The sequence below is a fragment of the Passer domesticus genome, chromosome W, assembly GCF_036417665.1.
Source record: "Passer domesticus isolate bPasDom1 chromosome W, bPasDom1.hap1, whole genome shotgun sequence".
Taxonomy (NCBI): Eukaryota; Metazoa; Chordata; class Aves; order Passeriformes; family Passeridae; genus Passer; species Passer domesticus.
In genome coordinates this window covers 43,867,438-43,879,500 of record NC_087511.1, presented here as the reverse complement: position 1 = coordinate 43,879,500, position 12,063 = coordinate 43,867,438, and positions in this window count along the sequence as shown.

The following is a 12,063-nucleotide window of genomic DNA, read 5'->3' as shown; positions in this document are numbered from 1 at the left end:
TGAGATTAGGACAATATGAGACAATAAAAACAAAGAGATACGGATGTCTGGGTACCTTTTTCTGGGCAACACAAGCCCGAAAAAGGACACCCGTTAACAGAGGATTAACCCTTAAAAACAATCGCCTGTTGCATATTCATAAATCTCATACATGATGCATAAATTCCATTCAAACAGGATTCTGTCTGGTCACTGTCAACTTCTTCCTCTTAATCCTCATGCCGTCTTCCTGTCTGAGCGAGATGGGAAGATGTTCGTTTTCTGCTGATAAGGGAGCAATAAATTCCCTTTCTCTGAAAGATTTAGGTGTCCTGTGGCTTCTATCTGGTGCGAGTCCTTTCTTAAACAAATATCTTGCATAGCATAGTTTCTATTTTAACATTATGTTATAACCTAAAACTATATTTAATACACTACTTAAGAAAATTAATATAGCATAACTGTCTAGCATAATACAATATTTTAATACTTGCAAAAAGCCAATCATAAAGTACACATTTTTCACAATCCCCCCTCTTATTCTTTGTAAATCATTTGGCTTGAGCAATATTCCTTGTTTGCTTGCATCTTCTGGTCTATGCTGGCAAAATGAAACAAGGGATTACACAAGGAAGACATATCAAAACAGTTGTAACACATAGAAGGAAAAAAAAATCTTAATTTCTTTTATCATCCCATCTCTAATGCATTACTCCACCAGCTAGGTTTTAACATTGTTTTTGTGATATCCTTTACTTCTCCTAGAATGACTTTTCTGTGGTCTTCAATTTTCATCAATCTGATATATTAAACTTTCCACAAGCACTCCTTTCTTTAGCCAATAGATAGTCTAAAGCCAACCTATTCTGATACATGGCAGCTCTTGTTTGAGTTTGTTGCCTTTATATTAAATCCATTACCTAATCAGTTGCTTTACCAGTTTTGTTCATTATGTCTACAGCAGCTTGGAGTCTTATAATTCAATTTAGCATCTTGTGCTTAGGTGGCTGGCCCATACGTTTCTAAGATACATTCAGGGGCCATTCCTCATCTCCCCATTTTTGGAATCCTCCAATCAAATCCCTTTTGTTTCTCTTCAGATTCTCTTAAATTGGTATCCCTAATTGATCTCCATCAGGTCCTGGCAAAAGAAAAAATCCTGGTTGTATGATTTCCAGAGTGCAGCTCTCTTTCCACTGAGAGGGAATTTTTGGGTATGCTCTTTTTCCACATATCCAAAATAGGCCATCTGGAGTTTTCCAATAGTCAAACTTTCACTGATCTATATTTTCCCAGAATTTGGAAATTTCTGGGATGCCAAAGTAAGGATTTTTTACTGTATCATTACATTGAAAAAGTCTGATTTTATTATCATACTTACAATTTTCCTTTTTAACTTTTTCCTGGGTCCAGAACGTGGTTGGTTCTTCTGGGATCCACCATACAGAAATTCTATTACTAACCTTATATCTTTTACAAGGAATTTTTTCTTTCTTCATGAAGGAACTCTTTTCTAGTGCACCATAGACATTCTAGACATTCTTCCCCTATGACTACTGAACTCAAAATTGACCCCTCTGGTAGGTTTTCTCCGCTTGCTCTTTTTTAGTTCCACTTAAGGACCTCAGTTGGGCCTAAGCTGCTGCCTTTACATGGCAATTCTTCTGACATCAAAGCCCCTCTACAGACCCAACAATTGGTTATGTTGAGTTCTCTACTTATTCTTTCCCCCAATTCCACAAACTGATTTTTTAAATTTTTTTTAATTTTTTTATCCATTCTTGAGATATCTATTTCTTTTTCTAATTGATGTTCCAGTTTCATATACACATCGTCAGTTGAGATCAGCACAGGTTTAGGTGGTTGTACTGGCTTAGCCTTTGTGTTTATCAATTGCTCTTTTACTAAATCTCATGCTCTGTTCCCAATAACGCAGGTGAAACAAATCCATCTCTCCTCTTTTGGGCATTGGCTTCCCATCCTGTTACCACTTGTTCCTAAGTTCTCCGTAATCCAATACTTTTTCCCATTGTGTATGCAATTGCTTAATTTGGATGGGTTGTAACAGTGACTGTTGACATGAGTGTGAGAAATAAAAAAAGAACTTCGATGTCTTTACATATATAGCTTGCGTTAACATCTATGGCATGGTCTTATTGATATCTCAAAAGGGAAAAAACAACAAATGAGTGACAGAACCAGGAATAACAGAGGTCCAGTATGGCTTATACTCCCACCTCCCATGCCTGTGGAGTTGCAATCCACAGCAGTTGTATTTTATCTTCTTGGTGGCGAATATAGAGGCCAATCTGGTCTTGCCCTCTATTTCCTTGTCACTTTCTCTTAGCTAATTTCCAAGAAAATAGTTTTTCACATTCCTTAACTGTGGTTTCCCACCATTCCTCAGGTATCTCCCATTCAACAGGCACTAATAATTCCCATCCACAAAACAAAGTTCTTACTTTAACACTTCTTGCAACAAGGGCATAAATTTTGTGAACTACAATACTAATTACAATACTAATTATTCCCACAATTGACTACTGCATATGCTGTATTTTCTCCTTTTGCAAGGAGTTATATTTCTCCTTTTGCAAGGAGTTATATTTCTGTTAGCTAACATAACTCCCAAAGGGCTATCTTGGGGTATCTCTGCTAGTATGCTTTTATTCCCCCTTTTTCCTGTACCCAACTTACTGGTTTTCTATTCCATTTTTGAGATCTTATCTATTCATCCTCTGCCCATTTCTAACTCTCACTAACAGCTTAAAAACTGCTTTTCCTTCAACTACTCACACCCAAAGTGAATCTCGATCGTGAGAGAATCACGGGGCCTTGTGCCCCACCCCCTTTTTCACCTTGGGGTTGACCTCGGGGTTGCAGTATCGCCGGGCCTCCTGGAAGGGCTCTGGCTCTGGTGCTTTGGTTGCCAGTTCCCTTTTGAGGCTATCTACATGTCTCTTACACTCTTTAGCCACAGCCCCCTCCACATGCCAGGGAGAACAGTGGCCCGTTTTCAGGTCACTTATACCTTAGCCAGAGTTCCCACCTGCCCGGGAGACAATGGCTTATTTGCAGGTCACTTATACCTTAGCCAGAGCTCCCATCTGCCTGGGAGACAATGGCCTCTTTGCAGGTCCCACACACAACAAGACAACAATAAGGTGCCTTTTACTTTCAAACCACCTATTACAATTTTAGGTGTTACTGGCCAGTCCCAGTGCTATTGGATATCCCTCAATCCAGCTGAGTTGTCCAACCCCGGATGCTCTTGGGAATTTTATCCCTCAATCCAGATGTGTTGTCCAACCCCAGATGCTCTTGGGCATTTTTCCCCTCAATCCAGATGTGTTGTCCAACCCCAGATGCTCTTGGGCATTTTTCCCCTCAATCCAGATGTGTTGTCCAACCCCAGATGCTCTTGGGCATTTTTCCCCTCAATCCAGCTATGTGGTACAACTCAGATGCTCTTAGGCATTTCTATTTTTTTTTTCTGGCTGTGTTGTCCAACCCTGGATGCTCTTGGGCAAAAATATTTTCATCCCTCCATCTAGCTATGCTGTCCAACCCCGGATACTCTTGGTTAAAATTTTATCCCTCAATCTATCTGAGTTGTCCAACCCCGGATGCTCTTGGGCATATCCTCAACTGGCAGAATTCTGCTCAACCCTGGATGTTCCTGGAATGTAAATCCCTCAACCCAGCAGGTTTTCAGGGGCCCCTCTTGTCCCGTTTCCTAGTGGATTGGGCTAGGAAACTCTGCTCCTTTCCTCCGAGGGGTCCAACCCCTCCCTGAGACCCAGTCCCAGTTACCCCAGGGGATTCTCTCACTCCTTTTAACATTCACTTTGTCTCTTTACTGGCCGTTTTCCTCGCGGAAAGACGGAACCGCAGCATGGGAGACTCCACACTCGGGTAGCAGGTCTGGGGTAACCAACCCGCCTCTCATTCACACACATTCATCCCCCCGTACCTGCCCCCCCAAAAAGTACTTACCAATCCTTTCTCCTTTCCAGGTTCTTCGTGCGCACTACTACTCTTAGGGGGCCAATTACCGCGGTTTCAGAAAGGGAGCCTTTTCCCCTTCTCTTTGTTTTATTGCCTCTCTTTTTCCACCGATCGTAACCTGCGTCTGTTGGTTGCACCAGGGGAACCAGAGTGAGGCTGCCAAATTGGGCAGGGTGCGCCTCCCCACTCTGACTCTCCTAAGGCACCGGCAGTGAGGTGTTAACCATCCTCTGCTACCATAATTGTGAAAAACTTCACTTGTTTTTGAAATTTTAAAAGTTTAATAGTAATAAAATGGTTATAAAAATAGTAATATAATTAGAATAATAAAATTTGAACAACTGAGATTAGGACAATATGAGACGATAAAAACAAAGAGATACGGATGTCTGGGTACCTTTTTCTGGGCAACACAAGCCCAAAAAAGGACACCCGTTAATAGAGGATTAACCCTTAAAAACAATCACCTGTTGCATATTCATAAATCTCATACATGATGCATAAATTCCATTCAAACAGGATTCTGTCTGGTCACTGTCAACTTCTTCCTCTTAATCCTCATGCCGTCTTCCTGTCTGAGCGAGGTGGGAAGATGTTCGTATTCTGCTGATAAGGGAGCAATAAATTCCCTTTCTCTGAAAGATTTAGGTGTCCTGTGGCTTCTATCTGGTGCGAGTCCTTTCTTAAACAAATATCTTGCATAGCATAGGTTCTATTTTAACATTATGTTATAACCTAAAACTATATTTAATACACTACTTAAGAAAATTAATATAGCATAACTTTCTAGCATAATACAATATTCATTTTAATACTTGCGAAAAGCCAATCATAAAATACACATTTTTCACACCGAGTTCTTGGATGCCCTTAGGCATCTCGGCAGCACCGATGGCTTCTCCCTTCGCACCGTCCGTCACATACCATGCCGCGGTTCTGCGGGAATTCTTCACAAACCTTTTCTTTCAGTTCAGAGACTGTACGCAGAATCTGTCCCTTTCAAGATTGGCAAGCCCCCCCCCCCCCCCCCCCCCCGGTTTCCAGAACCTTTCTCCCGTGGTTCGTGACCCCATCGTGCGCCCCCCGGTCCCGGAACAGGCCACTCCCCTTGGGACTCCTGAAGAATCCCCCGGGGAGGAGGGGGACAATGGGGACTCGGAAGGGGAGGAGGACAATCGGGAGACTGCGGCTCAAGCAGACCCCGAGAGGGGACCAGTTCCCACTTTAAGTTACTCCTCGGTGAAGAGGAGGAAGATAATATATCCTTTTTTGAATTCCTTACACCTTTGCATGTCCCTGAGGTGGAAGAGGGAAGGCTTGAGGAGCCACCCTGTTCTCCACCGGCTTCCCGCTCCATTCCACATTCTGGGAGGTGTCACAGGCACCCAAGGCTTCGGTGGCAACACCTCTTGTTTTCGGCGGGCCACCCACAGCCTCTGCCGCCGCCCAACCTCCGAAAAACACGTCAAAAGGGCCCGCCCCGCCCCGTTGCTCGGCTAGAGTGATCCCGGGGCCGGCCGACGTCATCCAGGTCCTACCCCCTCTCGCCCCTGAGGCCCGGACTGTGGCATGAAGGGCAGGACCCACGGCAAGTGGGTCTGACGTCACCATCCGCCCCTCCCGCCGGTCCGCGCAGGCTTAGTCCCAGCCAGGGGTAGTGCATGCTTCCTGCACACCCCTGAGTCAACCTGCTGCCCCTCCCACCGGAGCCACAGCCGCCCTCCTTCCTCCACTGCAGCGATGGCCCTGCCTCGCCGACGGCTGATGCGGTCAAGCATCGATGAGTTTGGGCAGCCATCGTCTCCTGAAGAAGCACATCCTGCCCCACCCCATCCATGCCAAGGGAGACTTTCAAACCATCCCAAGCTGCGGCAGCCTCAGCCGCTGCGAAAAGTGGCTCACGGCCGATCCGTGCAGCAACAGCACCACTGCAGCCACTTCAACCACATCAAACAGCACCTTTTCCAGTTCCCTTTTCAGATGAACAGAATACAATGAATATATTCCCAGGTGAATGGGAAGTGTCAGGACAAGACACATCAGCCACAGCACATTTTCCAAAGACTGATCAAGAGAGCAGAGCTCAACCCATGGGTGATTCAGGAGCACAACTTCCACCACCCCAAGATATCAATGGCAACAACACTATAACCATCACAGCCGGACAAGACATTCCTGTGCCATCAAAGATCCCACCCTGCTTTTGGCCCACAACAGGCAAAACTTCAGCACCTCACCTGCCTGCCCCAAGAGCCTGGTTTCCAGGACAACAGTCCAACTCCACGATTCACCCACATGTTTTTCCATTTTCAAAAGACTTTTTATGACAGCTCTTCCTCCAACTCAGAGAATGCGCTCGGGAATTCCTACCACAACATGATCCACACTTTCCTCAAACCTCCTTTCCAGAGCAAGATGGCAACACCTTTTCTGCATCCTCTGTAAATATTCCCTATATGTCTACATTGATGCCATTTGCAGTGCCACCGATGGCGGGTTCACCCTCATTTTCCCTGTGTGCACAACCACAGGTGTTCCTCCCCATGCCTCAGACAAGAGGGGGAGGGATGCCTGGGATGCATGCACCCTTTGGGCCAGAAGAAGGTGCATCCAGGCAAACTACAAATCCACCGGATACAAGTATGGATTTGATTTCAATTCCCAAAAATGTTCTGCCATATGCCACATCAACGAATTGGGCCAATGTCAGAAGGACAGCACTGAAAGACACTTTGATATAGCAGACACAGATAGCATTGCATTGCCAGTGAGATACAGAAGACAAAATGAAAACCCTAGATGTGAACCCCTGGATCATCAGGTCATGAAAGATTTATCAGAAGCTGTGAAGACCAACAGCCTTGGCTCACCATATTTCAATCAGCTTTTGAGAGGCATTTTCAACAATTACAACTTGGTGCCTTTCGATTGTAGGTACGTTGCCTCGACAATTTTTACAGATTCACAACTCCTGCTGTGGGATGCAAGATGGCGAAGGGCTCTCATTCAACTGAGAAACAGATATGCAGGAGGGCCACACACAGGTCTCACATTGGCTCAATTAGCAGGAGATGAATCTCATGACAGACCTGAAGATCAGTCAGCAGAGTTGCCTCAAGATATGACTGCAGACATCAAAGAGGCAGCACAAAGGGCAATTTTGCAAATTCAACCAACTGGAACTCCAGAAGGTATTTACACAGAAGTAAAGCAAGGTCTCTCCGAGCCTTTCACTTCATTCATCAATTAGCTCACACAAGCAGTGGACTGACAAGTGAGTGATGAAGCGGCAAAGCCACACTTACTTCAAAGTCTTGCTTTTGCAAACGCCAATGCAGAGTGCAAACGGATAGTTAGTGCCATGCCTGGTCAATCAACCATGACTGAAATGACAGAGTCATGCAACAAAGTAGGCACACCTCTGCACATCACAGCCATTCAAGCAGGCATTTGGATGGAACAAGTCAGAAAAATTCTTCAAGAGCAGCGCAAAGAATTCTCAAAAACACTCAAGGCACTTCACCCAGCTCTTCAACAAGCCAGTTCCACAGAAGTGATGGCAACAGCATTTGCTGGAGGACCATGCTTCAAGTGCAGAAGATATGGACATGTGAAAAAGAACTGTCCAGAACTAGCGAAAAGTGAGAAAGCGCCAGGCCTTTGCCCAAGATGCAGAAAAAGGGGAACACTATGCAAACCAGCGTTATTCCAAATATGATATAGATGGAAATCTTCTATTGTGAAAAATGCTTCCCAGGGAGGGAAACCACCATGTAAAGATTAAAGTATTAGTATTGATTAAATTACCCAAAATATCTCTGAAGACAGAGCATTTGGGAAACGTCAGTCAGATCCTATCAGCTGATTCCCCAATGGTTCAGAGTTTTAGGGATTGTTGGTGTTGAGTTTGTAACCTTTGTTCTTTTTGGTTTTTATAAGTAATACTGATAAATAGTGATTGTTGTTAATATTACATGAATGCTTTAAAAAGGTTGTCTTGACCCCTTCAAACACTTCCTGTTGATAAGTTGATTATATAATGTGAATTCTCAGATTTTTGTGATAAGAATTATTATTAAGGTGTTGTAGTATTTGCAGCCGGCTTTCATGTGTTTTACTGTCTCTTTGTGTGATCACCTACAAGACACGTAGGATCCTTCAGGACCCTGCCTTTTTTTTCTTAACTACTAATTTTTTTTTTTTTTTTTTTTTATCCAGACTGCCAGTCTCGTGGTTTTCTTCACTTATTATTATAGAGGTACTCCAGCAGAGAGTTCAGTCGTAACATTAACTTGGGGTTTTTTTGGGTTTCAATTTTGTAGTAGGTAATCAGTCTTTCATTCAGCTGCACTTCCTCCACTCTCAGTGTCCAGGTCCAGGCTCACAATCCTGAATGCGACCAAATTCAGATCTCTGAAGAAGAGGTTTGCTGTGTTTGAAGAATCTCCATCCTGAAAGAAACTTTGGAGGGATTCAATTACTTGATGGTTTGATTGTTTTTTAACCCTAATGTTTCTTATTCATAACTGAAATTTTTAAGAGTCTTGTTTTAAAATGTGTTACTGTTGTGTTGCCTTATAAGGCGTGACAACCTGGTTCCAAGGAAACGCAGCACAACGACCCAATGCTTTTTGGGCCGTTCGGGCTAAGGACACGCAGACATCAATATGATAGACGGTCCAAGAGCCCTTTATTGGTTTTCTCCTCAGTATATATACCCTTGGTCCTCCTTCTACCTTCCGGGGTCTGACTTTTGCCTTATATGGTTAGTAAGGAAACTGGGTGGAGGCCGTGTTAGGGGGGGTTACATTCTTGGCCTCTTGTCCTGGGGCTATCTCTTATCTCTGGGTAGTCAGGGGAGAGAGGCCCTATCAGGTTTCCGTGACAGCCCGAAATCTATTCTCTCTGCCACACTGTTGTGGTGTGTTTTTTGTTTTATTAGTAGGTTTATTGTTTGATTTGTAATTTGGTAGTTTCCTTATGCTGTTTTCCTTTTTGTTTCTGCCTTTACCCAGAACTTTCGTCACTTTTCCTGTTGTTAGATCCTAGTTTCTATTTCTCCAAACTCTATTAGTTTACTGAAAATATTCTTCTCCCTTGAAAATTCGTATTGGTTTATACCTTGTATTCCCCACCTGTTTTTTTACTCCCGATTCTTCTGATTTGTTAAAGATTGTGCCCTCCCCTGAGACCTGCCGCCACATATAAGCTCCTATCTGCCCCTGTTCGGGGTTCCGGAACACAGAAGAGGGGAAGTTTTACCATCAAATAAAGTTACGCCGGGACCGGTGTGCTGCTCTGTGTTTTATGCTGCGCCGACAGCTGGTAGCTGGGATTCAACAAAGCTCAAGGGGGGATCTGCTGCTCCCCCCCCCCCCCCCCCCCCCCAGCATCAGCTAGCCAGGAGGAGCGGCATCTTATTTGATACCCACCAATTAGAGTTGAGGCTGTGGCCAAGCTCTAGCTCTACTTGGATGGAGTGATTGACAATCAACCCAGATGTTTTCTGCATCAAAATGTATTCAAGTCCTTTTGACTTGGCAATTTGACCATATATGACAGCTGAGCCTATTTTCAAAGGGAGTTTGGAAAAACATTAATCCGGACATGATTTCTCCAATTTTCTGTTCTTTTAAGGTTTATCAGCTGTTGCAGACTCTGGGATGACAGTTCAGTGTTGTAGTGGTTGGTAATTGTATGATTTCACCTGTGTTATTGATTATGTGTATTATCTGATTGATTCCTAATTGCTGTTAGTTTTTTCTTTACTACATGCATTGTTTTGCTCTTGATGTTTTCTCCTGTTCATAATCAAAGAATGTTAGCAATATCAACTTATGTTGATATCTTATATTTCTCTATACAATTTTGGAAAACAGAACTGATCAATGTTTTATTTTCACATAAAGACCCATTCTTCACCTCCAGGATCTTGAGAAAATCCTCCAGTCCCTGCGGGGACGTGGATTTGTTTGTGTTTTAACTGGTACAAAGTCCAGGTGGATTTCAGTGAAGAATGTGAAACTTTATCAAGTACAAGAAAATGCTGACCACTCCACAAGCAGAGAAGACACACATATGTGCACTGCACAGAGATTCCAACCCTTGTGCTTCGCCCACAGAAGATTGTGGACTTTGGGTTTCTTCATGGGTGTGGGAATCAGTGATGTTGTAGAACTTCTGTTAGGTGATAGCTTAAGCGAATTATGGGGTGTGGTCGAATGTGTGTCTGACAGATGGTTGACAAAGTTGTCAATGCAGTGTTTATGGTTCAAACAAGAAGGGGAGTTTGAACCAAATTTCTCCCTGAGGTTCTTTATGAACCTCAAGAATTGGAAATTCTTGGCTCAGTGAAGATGGATTTCTGTATAGTATTTAATCTTCCTGGGTCAAAGCAAAATAAGAATAAAATAACAGATGTTACCCCAAATCACATTATATATAGAAATGCAACATCTTGGTGCAATTTCACAGCAAGGATGATCACACCGTCCAACAAGGTTCCATTGCAATTACTGCAAGGCATCTTTTTCATTTGTGGGGCAGAATTTGGCCTGCCATCCCGTCCAATGTCAAAGGTGGTCCATGCAGCATTGGGAGACTTTCTTTACTGACACCCAACATGACAATGATAAGAAAACAAGGATATAGAGGGAAAAGATCTGTCAGTTGATACGACCCCTGTAGCAGGCACAAGGCCTGCAAGGCCTTGGAGATCAGAAGCCTGAGCTAGGAAATACCAAAGTCAGCATGACTAAGGTTTTAGAAGCCCCTCTCTTCCGCCTTTTCGGACCCTGTTATCTCCCTGTATATCCATCGGTCACTTTTCCCCTGACCCTTACTATTGGACAGTTTTCAATACCCCTGTAAGGTATAAAAACCCCTAAACTCTGCCCGGTTCGGCAGAGGAGAGCTGTCACTGGACCCTTCGCGGAGACTCCAATAAAGAACCCTGCGGAACCCACACAGCGCTGCTCCCTCTCTCTCTGCGTCTGCTGCGGCGGCGGTACCGACGGCCCCAGGCGAGCTAAAAGAGCTGAAATCACTAAAGAGCTGACTGCAAATCACTATAGCTTGCCTGGGTTGCCTGAGCCCCCCGCTGGGCGATCCTGGACCCTCCGTGAGCTATCCTGGCTGGCCGGCATTCCCCGCTGGGCTTCTGCCCTGAGGGTAATAGCCAGTCATAGACCCCAATTGTGATGACGATGTTAATACATGGAAAAAAGGCCAGAAATTTATAATACCTCTGCTTCTGCCACAGGCAGCTGCAGGAGCGCCCTTAAAGCAATTGGATCAAATGGGGTGTTGGTTGAGTAAGCACTCTCGTGCTACCTCTCACACACTGAGCAATTTATTAGCTGATGTTCAAGGTGTGAGGCGACTCTGCAAAACAGAGCGGCAATTGATTATCTTTTGTTAGTGCATGGACATGGATGTGAGGAATTTGAAAGAATGTGTTGCACGAATTTGTCTGATCATTCAAAATCTATTCATGAAAGCTGTAGTTATGATATTTTATGAAAAATCCTTTGCTAGGATTTTTCCCTCCTGAGGAGCTGAGAGCCTCAGGAAAGACATGTAAACAATAACTATTTGTTGCTGTGGAATGCAACAGGTGCATCTGTGATTGGTGCATGTTAGTTGTTTCTAATTAAGAGCCAATCACAGATGCAGCTGCATCGGACTCTGAGCAGTCACAAGATTTTGTTATGCATTCTATTCTTGTTCTTTCAAGCCTTCTGATCAATCTTTCCTCTCTATTATTTTAGTGTAGTTTTAATGTAGTATTTTAATATAATATATATATCATAAGATAATAAACCAGGCTTCTGAGAACATGGAGTCCAAACTCGTGTCTCCACACATAAAACACCAAAAAAAATAAAAGCATACAACAGTTAGAAGATGGAGTGGCCATACTTGGGGAAGAGAATGGGTCACGGCTGGATGGTGTGTTCAGTTGGTTTAATCTTGCACCAGCATGGAGAGAATTTTTGAAGATAGGTGTGTACATACTGATTGGTGTCGCAGTCATTTTAATATTTGTGCCATGTCTACTGTAGTGTATCCGATGGA